Here is a 12703-nt window from a genome sequence, read left to right on the forward strand (position 1 = left end):
GAACTGTTCACATAGCGACCCAGCAGGCCCGTGCGTGACTTCATGCTCCCACAGTACGTGTCGTCACCCTCTGTCACCACACAAGGTGATTAGACTCTCACTGAGTAGAGTCCCGATGCCGTGCCTTCCATCTCCGTAATGCTTCACAAATGTGCATGTCTTCCTGGAGCTGGGGCCGTGCTAATCTTCTGGAATGTTCCAGGTTTGGTATCTGTGCTTTTTTTCTAAACCCAGGTGAAAATAAGGGAAAGATGCAGCATTAATTGGCAACGGTGATTGGTTTCTGATGGTGGGACTGTGGGCGGTTCTACTTCTTCTTCGACTCCCTGCCTTTTCTGGGCTCCTCTCCTGTGCCATTAACATGCACTGCTTATGCAACTAAACTAATGGGAAGCTTTTAAATATTGGCTTTGCCTGCTGGCACCTTCCTCCCTGGGCACGCGTCTTGGTGAGAATGGCCCGTGTGTGTCCCCATCTTTGTGAAATGCATGTGAAATGTGCAGTGTCTCCCACCGGCACCGCGGACCCACGAAGGTAATCCGAATAGTGGTCAGACTGGACAACAGAGGTCTACACTCGGAGTTTCAGAATGTTCCACTGGTCTTGTCTGTGCACAAAGTTCAGTTTGTCTCACACTTTCATCTACAGACCAGAATAATCTCTGAGGGAGTCTTCCCCAGAGAATTTATACCTTCCCTATGAATAAATCAATTCCTTTTGTATCAATGACTTCATCGCAGAAGAATATATTTTTAAAACTGAAGGGGGCAAATATTCAGAGTCAGGTTCCTGATTCTCACCAACTGACCGAGGGGCAGGGACGAGTGGAAGCAGCCTGGGCGGAGTGTGAATTCAAAAGCCACCTGCCCCCTTCGCTGCCCATGAAGCCCCCTCAAGCAGGAGCATCCCCAGAGCAGCCCACATGGCTCATCCCCGTAGGCTGTCCCTGAACCATAGGCCTGGGCAGGGACCCAGAAAGTGATACCCTCGTGGACTTAAACCCAGACAGAGATGAAATCCAATTTAATGATCTCTTGGCATCACCAAAGGGAAATTCCTGGTGCAGATGAGTCTTAGAGGAAATTCCTTTTCCTGATAAATGAGTCAGTTGTATTTGTCCATTGTTAACCTGACTTTATGGGAATCTTTCCTCCCGGCACCTGTGCTCCTGCGAATGAGGGTGGGCCACTGCCCATCACCTCCCCTCGTCCCCACTGTCACCCCTCCAGCCCAGGTCCCTGCCCAGGCCCGGCTGCTGGGGGGGCAGGTGGGGGCAGCATCTGTCCGCTGCGATCCTGTGAGAACAGGGCTGCCCTCTGTGCCCTGGGCCCTTTCATTGGCCTGTCTGCACAGCCTGTTGTTGATGCGAAACGGGCCTTAACACATACACTGGGTTTTATCTGCAAAAACACGCTGAAAGGACACGTGCAAGCAAAGACATTTGACTGTTGGGGTGGCTGGGTGACAGCTATTAAAACGGGTGAGATTTCCCATGAAGGATGTAATTACATTTTCATTGTGCTAAATAAAGAAGGAAAAGTGATGCCAGCCCACAGCAGTGCATTTAATCTCCTAAAGCTTTGTGTCCTTCCGAAACTGCGAAACGGTAGGGAACATGTGGAGGGCGGCTGCTTCCCTCAGGACAGGTGTGTGAGGCAGAAGGTCCACCGCAGGAGGGGCAGGAGCGGAGCAAGCCTGCGGGCTCAGCGCCGGCTGAGGGACCCGCGCTAGGCTCTCGGCTTCACCGCTGCGCAGGCCCCAGGACGGCTGACTCAGTGGAGCCCCCACTTCCGAGGTGTGCAGACAGAACAAGACGTACATCTCACAGGGAGGACTTCGGGCTCAGAGAGCCGGGCTGGTGTCCAGGACAAGAAAGGGACTGTGTTGGCATGTGCCCCCCACCAGGGGGCCGGCCCCTCGCTCCTCATGCGGTCTGTGGCTCCCTTGCAGAGAAGCTGGCCCAAGCCCGAGTCCCCTCCGGTTTCAGGTGTCAGAGCCGGGTTAGCAGCAGGGCCCGACGGGCACCCCTAGGAAGACCTCACTGTGGTGGGCCGAGTACGTGGGCCTCCAGTGTGGTGGCACTGAGGTCTGCTACCAGTGGTTCGTCAAGATAACATGGGGCTTTGACTGGATAATTCCAGCTACAGGGTAAAAAGGGCACTTGTGCCATTAACTCTCCTAGAATGTCTCCTCCCCAGACCAGCCAGGGCATCCAGCAGTTCGGGGAAAAGACCCGGGTGCCTGGATCTCAGATCATCCCAGGCAAAGCCCTGCTCACACCCCAGGCCTGCGAAGTTCATGACCGACCACAAACTAAATGTCATACTTTAATGATATAATTACCTATCTTGATCATGTAATTAGTAGAAACACCATAATTACACACTTAGAACCCGAGATAATTTGTTGGAGACGCCCTGTTTGTAATTTGAGCCATAATTTATGATGGTGAACCTTAGGCAATGCTCTGTGACATGCAGAACAGGCCACTGCACGCAGGTGACGACAGTGCCCTTGGCAGACGGGGCGCTGTCATTTCGGGAGCAAAATGGAGCTTGGAGCCCTGGTGCCATCTTCAAGTTATCAAAGCCATCCACTTAAATAAATAGTAGTTTTGAATCCACTCTACAAACTGCTAAATTGTCGTTGAGTGTTTCAAAATCACTAATTCTTAAAGCGATTATAAAACACTCCTGTGTTCTTTAAAGACAAGGGTTGGGATTTCTTTTCTAAGCATTTTAGAAACAGTTGTGGGTGTGCATGCATGCGTGCGTGTGAGTCCTTTAGTCGAAGCCACTCCACGTTAGGGGACTGTACACGACTGCACCCCATGTAGCAGTCACCCTGTGCGGAGCTGGGTATGTGCTTGGACACATCTGCAGCTGAAGTGGGTTTGAAATCCTGACAGCCCAGCTGCATGGGCAGGAGACTGGGGAGTCGGGTGACTAATGAAAGACGAGGAAATCTGGAGAAAGGGGGAGGCCGCAGGCTGAGGATGGGGTGGGACCCTGCCTGTGCCCTTGGCTGGGCCTCTGGATCTGCGGCCTCTGGGTCGGGATTGCATAGAACACACCTGTCCTGATCCCACAGTTTCTAGGGAGGAGCGCTCTCTCCTTGGCTCCACCAGGCTGGGAAATGCCTGCTCAATCCTGCCACCCACAGCCTGACACAGGCTCGGTCCCGCTGCCTGACAGCTGGTCGATCAGCACCTCCCACAGCCCCAAACACTGGGACCACGGATGGAGGACCTGACACTCGAGGTGGTCAGGGGCTCCGCCACTTGGGGATGCTGGGGACTCAAGCTGCTCTGGGGTCGTCACGTTCTCACTGCTGCTCATATTCCCTGTTCTCTGTTTCCAGGACAGGGAGGGACCTCTTGTCCATGATGCGGATGCCTGCCCCATCCTGTTTTAGAGAAGGCCTGTTCTCGTTCCCCAGAGCTGGCTCTTCAGGGGAGTCCTGTTTCACTCCACTATGAAGGACAGAAGATCCCGGCTGCATCACCTGAGCACCCGGATCCAGCCATGCCTGAAGGTAATGTCCTGCACTTTTCACTTAAGAGGACCAATAACACTCCCTTTTTTAAAAATCAGTTAAAAATTGGTTCTGTCACTGACAAATAGAGTCCTAACTGAGGACCCGTCTCTGTCCCTCCCATCCAGCTTTAGTCTCCTGAGCCTGAGAACATTTGGGACAGAGAAGTGGGCTGCAGAGAGTTGGGTTCTGAGCACCTCGGCCATCATTGCCCCTTCCCACGATGCCAGTGGACTGGTGTTTTGGGAAGACCATTTCCAGCAAAGCCTCTTTAGCATCCTGTTGCCCACTGCCCCTGTAACCTGGAGACCACTCCCCAGAGTTTCTGTTCTGCTCTGATGAGTCACGAGCCCTACACATCCCTGCCTTTCCTGATCCGACCCTTCCCTGCCACACCAGCCTTCTGCCATCTCTGCCCACTCCCCACCTTCTCTCCGACAGGGGACCCACCTCCTCCTGCACTTGGTCCCCTTAGAGGCAGGAACTCCCTTCCGTGTCCTTGGTGTCTTAGCTCCTAGCAGAGCCCTGGGCCCTACGAATGTTCAGCAGAGATGATATACCTGGTAAAGATTCACCCACTACCATAAATACACAGTTTACTGCAGAATTATAAACGGTGTGGGAGCGTTTATATGGGAGCAAAGGACAGATTAGGAATCACTGTTACCATCCTGTGGCTTAGCATGCATCATTACAGGAATCTAATTAGGTGTATATTTCAAGCAGAGGCCACACTTCAAAAATTAAAGTAATTCTACTGCAGGGGGAGCTGATGGTTTTTCACATAAAGTTTCCACCCCGTGCCCTCGAGCCAGGATTCCGCAGGCTTTGGGAGCTTGTCCTGACTGCAGGGTCCCCAGAGGGGAGAGCCTGGAGAAGTGAGCATACCCTCCATGTCACTCCTGCAGGTCTGTCCCTCCCACACCTGAGCCTCCCAGCCTGCGGCTCTGCTGGGAGGTGGGTGGAGGGGACAGGCCTCAGGAGGGTCCCAGCGGGCGGGGTGACCTGCTCAGACCCTCCAGTCCCCCTCCCCACCCCTTCCTGAGACAAGCAGGACACCCGCTGGGGAGCTCTGCCATGTGCCCCTCACTGGGACCCACCTCTGCACAGAAGATGGAAGACAGATGCAGCCAGCCCTGTGCAGACAGCAGAACCTTCTGGAATGTTCTATCCTTGGTGTCTTTGGTCCTGACCGGCAGCCACACACAGGTGTGCACCAGAAGAAACCACTGTGAGAACGATGGCAGCCCCAAGACCCTGTGTGCTCGTTGATGTCTGTTGATCTGTCTCCTGGGGACCAGGATGGAGTGGCCGCTCTTGATGGTCTAGTGCCTGACAGCTGGCAGCCAGTTTTATTGCCACTGCAGGTTTTCGTGTGGACGGATTTCTACATCTAGCATGAAGTACCGTACTTATTTTTCTGAGGGACTCTGAAGCCTTCATTAATTGACTGCTGTCATTGACTTCCTCCAGCTGCCGGGGTTGTTGGGAAAGCTACGTGCTCTGAGTTGGCACACAGCGCCTTCCGTCACCCTCACACTGATTTGTCACCTTTCCAAAAGTTAAGAACAGCCTTTAAGAGGCTGTTGACCCAAGATATGCAAATTTTATGACAAATTATTTGGGAATATAATATCTGAACTTTAAAGTTCAGCAAGAAAAAAAGCTAATATTCCCTCTTCACCTTACCTTGGGCTCCAAGCTATCCTAGAGACATCGCTCCAACTTCTGTTCAGTGAACGTTGTTCTTTGTCCCCGAGTTCTGAGGTTTCAGCTCCGAGAAGGGATTAGGACCAGCCAGTGCAGAGGCACCACATCCTCTTGTGAGCTCCTCCTGCCCCAGGACCCCAGGGACCTCCTCTCCCCACGGGGACCCGGGGGGGCGTCCACTTGTGCTGAATTACCTCTGCGGGGAAGACCCCCACCGTGCCCGCCCGCCCCTGTGCTCCAGGCCAACTGCCCCGGTACCAGGAGGGGTGCACTGCCCTGAGGATGGATTTGCCAGGAAAACTGGCATTCTGACATGTCACCGAATTCTGCAGGAAGGACAAGGGCCACCCACGCATGGGAAGAAAGTACGCATAGCCCACGGATCGCGGCCTGGACCTGTGGCCTCTGCTAGCCCAGGACAGACCCCTCAGTGCAGTGGCACCTGCATTAAGTCCTGCCTGGGCCCAGCTGAGACAGACCCATGAACAAGAAAACCCCAGGCCTACCCTTGGGAGCCTGAGGCCGGATGGCTGTGCATGTCCCAGGGACCCCAGCCCACCCTGGGTGACCTTGGACCAGCCTCACGCTGGGCTCCACGTTCCCAGTTGTCTTGTGACCCCTGCTGACCTGTGGTATAAACCAGCAGGGGCCGCAGTGAGCCCCCACCCACCTGAGCCCGGCCCCTGCAGAGCTGGGCTCGGACCTCTGGGCTGTGAGTCCAAAAAGAGCAGGCCTTTCCAGCTGTCAGCCACCAGGGACCTCACCACAGGGACTCGGGAAATCGGCCGCTATCCAGGCGGGAGGGGGTCCTGGCAGAGAGACTGCCACAGACCTTGGAGGTGGGCGGGGGCGGGGGGAGGGGGTCCTTGGCGTCCTGGAGAGGCTTTCTGAGCAGAGAAGTGCTCCCAAGGACCCAGGGCCCAGCAGGGGGAGCTGGACTCGCAGGAATCCCGTGGGGGACGATTCTTTGTGGGGTCATTCATTCATTCCTCCAGCCGAGCTGGCGCCCATCTGTATTTAGAGCTGAACTACTGATAGAAACCATGCAGGGCGGTCTGGTCGGGAGCTGCGCAGAGGTGGGGACATTTCAGAGCAGGAACCCGAATCCATCTCCGAGTCTGAGCCCCGCCCCACCCCTCACTCGCTGGGTTACCTGGAACAGGTGCCTCAGCCTCTCCCGGTCCTTCTCTGCAAACCCACGGAGGAGACAAACCCGCCTCGGGGGTTCCTGGGACCTGGGTGCCCCGGGGCTTTCTCCACCAAACCCCCAGGTCGGGGACCGCTTCGTTGTGTCCTGAGGCTGATGGGGGACGAGCACCTGCCAAGCTCAGGCTACCCGCAGGATTAGTGGAGCCTGTTCTCCGCGGGCCCTTCTGAGACCGAGCAAGTGCCCACATTTAATTCTTAAAAATTCCCACGCACGTTGCCGGCAAGCAGCAGCAGAAGGGACTCACGTTCGATAGGAAACCGACGTCAGTGCTCGTGCTGTTTACGCGGTTCGACTCCGCATGTGGTTCGCGTTCTCCGTCTGTTGGCGTCCGTCCCGCATGCGCTCTGCAGAGCCACGGGTGTCGTGCGCTGTGGGGCACCTGGCACGTCGTGAAGGCGGCGCTGCGCACGCGGCCCTTGCGCCCAGCTCGGGACGCAGCCCGCCGTGAGGCACACGCACCCGCGGGAAGGAGGACTCCGCTGGTAGGGCGGGGGCCCAGAGACGCGCTGGAATCCCAGCCGCTCTCCCCCGGGCACGGGGCCAGGACGTCCACCAGCACCTGCGTCCCCTGAGCTGTGTCCTCCTGGTATCTCCCCCGTGCGCGTGTCTGAGTCCGTAACTGCGGTGTGGAGGTGTGACGGTCTCAGCAGGAGCCAGGCCACTGCGGTCGCCCGGGTGGGAGAGGTCGTGGCCTGGACCAGCCCAGCAGCAGGGGCCCCGGGAGACTGCAGCAGACCTCCCCGACTGGAGGGGATGAGGCTGGACAGGGGGAGCGGGACGACCCTCTGGGCACATCACTGTCCCCTCCCGGCCGGGAGTGAAGGCGCGTACCCTGTGCGTAACCCCGCTCCATCCTCTGTCCTCTGGGACCAGAGACTTCCTGCCACCAACTCCTGACCCCCCTTCCCTGGCAGCCCCCAGGCTCATCAGCGGGGGAAGCGTCAGGCCCACGCTCGCCAGGGCCGGGTCCCCCTGAGCTGCTGGACACCAGTGCTGTTCGGGGCTTCTCAGAGTGTGGACACCTCTCTGCAGTGCGCTCCGCAGGCCCTGGTTGCTTTTGGGATCCTGAGGCCGGGCCGTTCTCACCACCTCGTTCCTCGCGTGGCCAGCGCTGGCTCACCGCAGGAAGCCGCCCGGGGTGAGTGGGGTCTGCTGCGGGGGTGCCCGCCGGACCCAGACCCCTCTCCCAGGAGCCACTTGCAGCTCTGAGATCCCGTTAAGCACCACCATTCACCGACAGTTCGTTAATGAGCACCTACTGTGTGCCTGCCAGGCAGCAGGGATGGACTGTGGGTCCCTGAGCACAAGGACCTGAGTCTAGAGGGGAGAGTATTAACCAGACCTGCCCTTGTCAGCTGTGCTGAGGGGGACAAAGGAGTGGACTGCGCAAGGGAAGGGACCTGGGGACGGGCTGGAGCTGAGCCCCGAGGGCTGACCAGGCACCAACCAGGGCAGGGAAGGGCTTGCAGAGGGGGCAGGAGGTCAGGGCCCTTGGGGGCAAGGGGCGAGGTGACCTGGGGACTCACAAGGTCCCGTGAGTCTGGGACGCAGCCTGCTCTGGGGAGGGGGAGATGCATCCTAGGGTGGGGATCCGGGGCCCAGGGCCGGGTCAGCGTGTGTGTGTGTGTGCGCGTGCGCGTGTGTGTGTTGGGGGGGCTCCTGCTAATGCAGAGCCCCCGCCCTGTTCTGCAAAACTTGCCCCTGCGCTCCTGGAGCAGGACCCTGCCAGGTCCTGACACCGGGGACGCGGGTGGGTACCCAGGCGGGAGGGGCCTCTGAAAGAGTGGGTGTCCCCGCAGCTCCCGGCTTCCCTGTGGAGTGCCCTCCAGGGGTCCCAGCCCTGGCCAGGCTCCCTGCCCCCACGGTCCTGTCCCACACGGGGTCCTTCTGCTGCGGGCAGCTGGTGGTGGTCCTGCCCTGCCCAGCGTCCGGGGTGCCCGGCTCTGCTCACACCGCTCAGTCCCCCTCCTGGGGTGGAGGCTGCTGCCCAGCTTCCCCCTGCATCTGCTCGTCTCTGCGTGGGCCTCGGTTGGCTGCTCCAGCCCGGGTCCCCCCCTCTGCCCTTCCGGCCCTGCCACCATCAGCATGACCAAGTCCCCACTTCTCTGTCTAGATGCCGGTGTCACCACGCTTAAGGCTTGGGTGCAAAGGGAAAACACAGAAGGGAGGCCTTGACTGTGTTGATGATTTTAGAGGTGACCGCGGCCCCCGAGCAGAGTGTGGGGGGTGGGGGGGCAGGGGCGGGAGCCAGCAGGAGATCGCATGCCGTTAACCCACAGAGCTGAGGGTGGAGGGGAAGGGCAGCAGTGCAGATGGATGAAGGCGGACACCTTCAATACTGTTAGGACGGGAAACCCAGAGCCCTAAAGGGCTCCATCCAGCCCGTTACACAGAAGGAGAAACTGAGGCTCAGAGAGGCTCCATCGCTCCCTTCTCATCCGCCTGCCCTGGTAACCGGGAGAGGGAACCCCGCCCCCAGTCCAGAGGGCCGCACCTGCTGGCCCCAAGCCCTCTCTCAAGGCCACCTCCGCAGGTGGTGCCTGGTTGTCTTGACTCTTCCGTTTGAGGCCAAATGAAACAAAAGTGAGAAATGCAGAAAAAAATTGTGGAGGGCAAAATAGCTTCAGCCACCATCTGTCACTTTGTTTCCCTAGACGTGTCTGTGCACGGAATGTCAATGTCCTGACGTCAGGAAAGCTTCCGTGCTCCAGGCCCCGGGCAGGGGTGGGGTGCATGGGGGAGGGACTCCAGGGACCCCTTTCCTTCAGCCTCCTCCCCAGGGGGACAGGAGGACGCTGCCCTTCCTGGGGTTCCATACAGGTGTATAGGAGCCAGGCCAGCAGGGGGAGGCAGAAATGGAGACCAAATGCCTGGGGTCCCAGAGCTGGGCACCTACCAGCTCAGGGGGGTTGGGGTTTGCCTCCGTGGGGAGTTCAGACCCCCTCCGTCAGTTGTGCAGATGCGGGGACTGCGGAAGCTCTGGGCTCCGCCCAACAGAAAAAGGCCATCAACCCATTTCCAGTCCATCTGTGCTCTGGGCAGGTGTGCTGTGTCCCAAAGTGGGGAGCCCAGGTGGGAGCATGGGGTGGGGCCAGGCCGGTGGGCGGGGCTGGAGCAGAGGGGTGGGGCCGGGCAAGGGTGGGGCTAGAGGAGGTGGGCAAGTCAGGGAGGTGGGCGGGGCCAGTAAGCCAGGCCAGTGGGTGAAGCTGATGCGGGGGGAGGGGGCGGGGCCAGGCCTGTGGGCGGGGCGGGGCAGAGGGGCGGGGCCAGACGGGTGGGGCTAGCACTGCTGCCCCTGCACCTGCATAGTCACTGCCTGCAGGTGCATTCCACCAGCCTTGCTGTTTCCTTACTCCAATCCCGTTCCACTCCCGCTCCTAGGAAATCATAAAACTAGGTTTAATAGTATTTTTTCATTTTAATTGAATTTTTATCTTATTTATTTGAGTGTGTTTGAGACTCTAAGATTTCCGTCTTAGGAAATCCTTGAAATGTGTTTAATGACTATCTTTTTATTTGGAAGTGTTCTTGCAGAACGTCCATTGCTGTTTAGTGGGCATATATTGTAAATACACATAGACGGCCCTGTGTTACATCTTTCATCCTGTTTATGAGACTTTTAGTTTTACGAATGGTTGTTTGACACCCGTGCTCCCGTTGCTACGTGTACAGGTCCTCCGTCGTTCCGGCTCGCATCGTCCTCCGAGGCTCGTCCTCCCCACGCTCTCTGTCCACTGTCCCAGGAGGCCGCCAACTCCTGGCCCCCACAACACACTCAGGGAAGCCCCTGCTGCATGTCCCTGTGGGCCCGGGTCCACATTTCCCCAGGCGTGTGCTGGCGGCGGCCCGTGGGTCGGGGAGTGTGCCGGGTTCCTGTCCGGGCTACCCGCTCCAGCTCCCTCCCCCCAAAGGGCACCGCTGTCCCTGGTCCCCGCATCGCTGGCAGCGAAACACCGGCCGGAGCCCGCTGCTAAATCATGGCCAGTCTGTTAGGTGTAACCAGATGTCTCCTTGTTTTCCAGTGATCAGAGCATCTTGGCACATGCTTGTTCGAATTTGACATTTCCTTCCCTAAAGATGATCTGTTTGTATTCTGTTACCCATTTATGGAGATTCTTTTTCTTTTCAATTTACAAACTTACATTTTATCTTTTAGGTGTTGATGACTTGCCAGTTTCAAACATGAATGTAGTCTCCAATCTGTCAGTTGCCTGTTAATTTTGTCCATGATCTCCTTCATTAAACAGACATCCTCATTTTTGATGTAGTAAAATTAAATTCTTATGATCTGGTTTATACTTTTTAAATTTGTTTAAAAACTAGTTCCCAGCCACAAGTTCGCAAATACCCTATACATTCGCCTATTTTATTTCCTGCCCTCTGAGGGCATGAGTCCCCATGGAGCTCGGCTGTGTGGGACCGGGGAGGGATCCAGGCTTGCTTTCCTCAGGGCAGACGGCGAGCTCGCCCACACACTTTTTTTTTTAATTTTTTATTGTTATGTTAATCACCATATATTACATCATTTGTTTTGGTGTACTGTTCCATGATTCATTGTTTGTTCATAACACCCAGCGCTCCATGCAGAATGTGCCCTCTTTAATACCCATCACCAGGCTAACCCATCCCCCCACCCCCCTCCCCTCTAGAACCCTCAGTTTGTTTTTCAGAGTCCATCGTCTTTCATGGTTCGTCTCCCCCTCTGACTTACTCCCCTGCATTCTTCCCCTCCTGCTATCTTCTTCTTTTTCTTTTTTTTTAAAATATGTTGCGTTATTTGTTTCAGAAGTACAGATCTGTGATTCAACAGTCTTGCACACTTCACAGCGCTCACCATAGCACATACCCTCCCCAATGTCTATCACCCAGCCACCCCATCCCTCCCACCCCCCACCACTCCAGTAACACTCAGTTTGTTCCTGAGATTAAGAATTCCTCATATCAGTGAGGTCATATGATACATGTCTTCCTCTGATTGACTGATTTCACTCAGCATAACACCCTCCAGTTCCATCCACGTCATTGCAAATGGCAAGATCTCATTCCTTTTGATGGCTGCATAATATTCCATTGTGTATATATACCACATCTTCTTTATCCATTCATCTGTCGATGGACATCTTGGCTCTTTCCACAGTTTGGCTATTGTGGACACTGCTGCTGTAAACATTGGGGTGCACGTACCCCTTCGGGTCCCTACATTTGTATCTTTGGGGTAAATACCCAGTAGTGCAATTGCTGGATCGAATGGTAGCTCTAATTTCAACTGTTTGAGGAACCTCCATATTGTTTTCCAGAGTGGTTGCACCAGATTATTTGTTCTTTGGGTGTTGAGTTTGATAAGTTCTTTATAGATTTTGGATACTAGCCCTTTATCTGATATGTCATTTGCAAATATTTTCTCCCATTCTGTCGGTTGTCTTTTGGTTTTGTGGACTGTTTCTTTTGCTGTGCAAAAGCTTTTTATCTTGATGAAATCCCAATAGTTCATTTTTGCCCTGGCTTCCCGTGCCTTTGGCGATGTTTCTAGGAAGAAGTTGCTGCGGCTGAGGTCGAAGAGGTTGCTACCTGTGTTCTCCTTTAGGATTTTGATGGACTCCTGTCTCACGTTTAGGTCTTTCAACCATTTGGAGTCTATTTTTGTGTGTGGTGTAAGGAAATGGTCCAGTTTCATTCTTCTCCATGTGGCTGTCCAATTTTCCCAACACCATTTGTTGAAGAGACTGTCTTTTTGCCATTGGACATTCTTTCCTGCTTTGTCAAAGATGAGTTGACCATAGAGTTGAGGGTCCATTTCTGTCGCCCACACACTTTTATACAACCCCTCCCCTGTCAGCTGTCTGTGAGGCCAACGCCGTCATTTCTCTACAACCATCATGTAAACGTGCTACTTTGTCTGTTGGTCTTGCTGAAATGTTCTAGTTTTTGTTGACTGTGCTCCTTCGAGGGAAACAAACCAAAGCTACAGTCATCATCAACAGGGACGGTGTGCCCGCACTCTGACTCCAGCAGCACTGGGTGTAGGGCCCACAGGCCTGCTGCCTTGGGCCTGGTGCCCAGAAGCAGGTGCTGCGGTGAGGCCCCAGGAGCCGGTGATGTGGTCAGGAGGCACTCTCGGGGAGCCTGGGGAGGGACGGGGAGCCATCGAGCCAAGTCCTCCATCAGTGGCCTCATGGCCCAGGGCTGTCCTGAACGGAAGCTCAGGACCGGGGTCAGACCCCACAGCTGTCATACCCAGCACTGGTTGAG

The 12703-nt window shown here is 55.9% G+C and overlaps 1 non-coding gene across 1 annotated transcript; it reads right to left on the bottom strand.

Annotated features, from left to right (window-relative positions):
• Positions 1–127: 127 nt before the first annotated feature.
• LOC148162342 (U6 spliceosomal RNA) lies at positions 128–232 on the bottom strand. Its single transcript, XR_015767061.1, has one exon. It is a non-coding gene; the product is annotated as a U6 spliceosomal RNA (small nuclear RNA).
• Between the last annotated feature and the right edge of the window lie 12471 nt (positions 233–12703).

The sequence above is a fragment of the Eumetopias jubatus genome, unplaced genomic scaffold (assembly GCF_037043125.1).
Source record: "Eumetopias jubatus isolate StellerSeaLion01/CBP00866 unplaced genomic scaffold, mEumJub1_p1.0 scaffold_16, whole genome shotgun sequence".
Classification (NCBI taxonomy): domain Eukaryota; kingdom Metazoa; phylum Chordata; class Mammalia; order Carnivora; family Otariidae; genus Eumetopias; species Eumetopias jubatus.